The sequence below is a fragment of the Orycteropus afer genome, unplaced genomic scaffold, assembly GCF_000298275.1.
Source record: "Orycteropus afer afer isolate SDZICR_OR568_19922 unplaced genomic scaffold, OryAfe1.0 scaffold01064, whole genome shotgun sequence".
NCBI classification, from domain to species: Eukaryota; Metazoa; Chordata; class Mammalia; order Tubulidentata; family Orycteropodidae; genus Orycteropus; species Orycteropus afer.
Genome location: NW_006922651.1, coordinates 155,396 through 158,400, shown reverse-complemented (window position 1 = coordinate 158,400; position 3,005 = coordinate 155,396).

Here is a 3,005-nt window from a genome sequence, read left to right as displayed (position 1 = left end):
TGAAACATTCTTTGTTACAATAAATGCCACACCATTCCTCTTCAATTTGTCACTCCTGGCATAGTAGATCACATGGTTATCTAATTCAAAATGGCCAAAACCAGTCCATTTCAGCTCACTAATGCCTAGGGTATCGACTTTTATGTGTTCCATTTCGTTTTTGACAACTTTTCAATTTTCGTAGATTCATACTTTGTTCCAATTATTATTTATTATTTATTATTTATTATTAATGTTCCAATTATTAATGGATGTTTGTAGCTGTTTCTTCCCATTTTCAGTCATGCCGCATCAGCGAATGGAGTTCCTGAAAGCTTTACTCCATCCACACCATTAAGGTCGACTCTACTTTGAGGAGGCAGTTCTTTCCCAGTTGTATTTTGAATGCTTTCCTACTGGAGGAGCTCATCTTCTGGTACTATATCAGACAAAGTTTAAGGGCTATTCACAAAGTTTTCCAGTATTATATCAGACAATGTTTTACTGCTATTCATAAGGTTTTCAGTGGCCAATTCTTTGAGAAGTGGATGGACCCTTCACTTCATAACTATGAAGGGTACAGGGAAGGGAGAGGAGGAAAGTAGTTTAGGGCTGGAGATGGTAACTGGGGAGTGAAAACAAATGTACACGACATGTTGAAAGTAAAACAAATTCTGTTCTGTAAATTTGCACCTAAAGAACAATAATAAATAAATAAATAAATAAATCTTATGGAGCACAGTTCTGCTCTGACACTCATGTCTCCATAAGTTGGAACCAACTCAAAGGCAATTGGATTTGGTACTAGTTTATCCTAAGAGTTCTTATAGATTGCAATAAAATTGTTTACTCCTGTATCAAACATTTGCTATTGTATGGAAAAGAAAAAAAAAAAAAAGATTATAGTGTTAGAAACCTTACAGGGTTGCTATGAATTGGAATCCACTTTCAGGCAACACATTTCTTTTTCTTTCTTTTTTAATTAAAAACTACTAAAACCAAAACTTGATTTTAGCAAAGTTATAGGGCACAAGATCTATGTAAATAAGACAATAGTATTTCTATATACTGGGAACAAACACTCAAAATTTGAAATTAAATAACAATACCACTTACAATAGCATAAAAATATGAAGCACTTAAGGGTAAGTCTGATAAAATAAGTGAAAGATCTGTACAGTGAATACTACAAAATATTACCACAAAATTAAGGTTTTGATAAATGGAGAGCTATATCTTGTTTACAGGTCTGAAGACTCAATATTTAAGATGTAAGTTCTTCCCAAATGGATCTATAAATTTAATGCAATCTCTACTGAAATTGCAACAGGCTTTTTTGTACATATTGATAAGATGATTCTAAAATTGATATGGAAATGCAAAGGCTCTGTTGTTGTCATTGTTGTTATTAGCTGCTGTTGCATCAATTCTGACTGAGGGCAACCCCATGTGTGCAGAATAGAACTGCTCCATAGGATTTTCAAAGCTATGACCCTTCGGAAGCAGATTGCCAGACTTGTGTTCTGAAGCTCCTCTAGGTAGGTTCAAACCACCAACCTTTTGGCTAGTAGTAGAGTGTTTAAATGTTTGTAATACTCAGAGGTGGCTGCAAAGGACCTAAATTAGACAAAACAAGATTTCACGAATTATTATAAACTTACATCATACATATGGGGTCACCATGAGTCAGAATTGACTCCATGGCAACTAACAGCAATAACAACATATCATAATAGTGTGCTAATCTCATAAAGATAGACAAATAGAACAACATAACAGAATAGAGAGTCCAGAAATAACCCAGACATATATGGACAACTGATTTTTTGCAAAAGTGCACAGGTAGGGACATAAGAATCCACAAAGGTCAGCCTGTCCAGGCAGCTACCCTCATCAGCTGCCTGACTACCAGGCATAAGAGGAAACTCACCCATGAGAGGAAAGTCCAAAGCCAGGTGATTTTTCTAGCACAGAAGAAAAGCCTCCACATCACTGACAAAGACTGAAATGACGAGCACAATTATAAATGGTGATCAGTTGACACAGAAAGGCAAATGTGGCCTCATCTGAAAGGAGAGGGGGAAAATAATAAGGCAACTCCTTCAGATGGTGGCACTGCCAAGAGAGACAGAATCTTCTTTCCTCTCCATTTGCTTCAGGTGAACCACCTAGATATGCTGTCACTAAGTAATAGCTATCTGAATATATCTGAAAGTGTGTGCAGCAACATAAAGTGCATGAATTTAAAATGATATACAGTACTTTGTCCATCAGATTCATGGGAACTCTCCTTTGCAAGCATGAAACTCATGTTTACCAAGCAGTAATTTAGAAAATATGCTTCACAGAACATTTATATTCAGCAAAGGGGCACCAAAGATCCCCTTCTGACGTCCTGCTCAACCGGAATCTCCAGCTCCAATGGCCTATTTGCAGCTCCCAAGTACACTATGACCTACTAGCTTACAAGGATTTAGCTAATGCTCTTCCTTCTGCCAGTCCAGTATCCTGCACATGTGGCTACTTACACCATACCTCCTCTTGTGGATGGTGGTCATGGGGTTGCTAAGTTTCTTCTTAAACTAAGGGGCAGACAGAGCCTTATGACTCATGGGAATTAGCTAACCCATGAATTAGCACAATGTAAAGAAACAAGCAAAGTTAGTGAGATCAGAAAGACAGATTTAATTCCTGGAGTACCTTGCCAGAAAGTATGATGTGGGACAAATTGTAAATACTTTTCAGCCCCTATTTCTTCATGTAGGGATGTTTTCTAAAGAAATAATTAAGCAATTGGGCAAGGAATGCTCTGTGAAAATGTTTGCTGCAACAATGAGGATAATCTAGAGTGAGTGTGTACACACATATTGAGATATTAAAATAGCAAATAGAAGAGGTTTATAATGAGTGCTGGAATTCCAGGGTTGTTTTTTAACCCTGCTCTTTCTGATTTTGTGGATTTTCTACTGTGAACTTGAATTGCTTGAAAAATAATATTCAACCTTATTATTAAACAAAAACAGAAA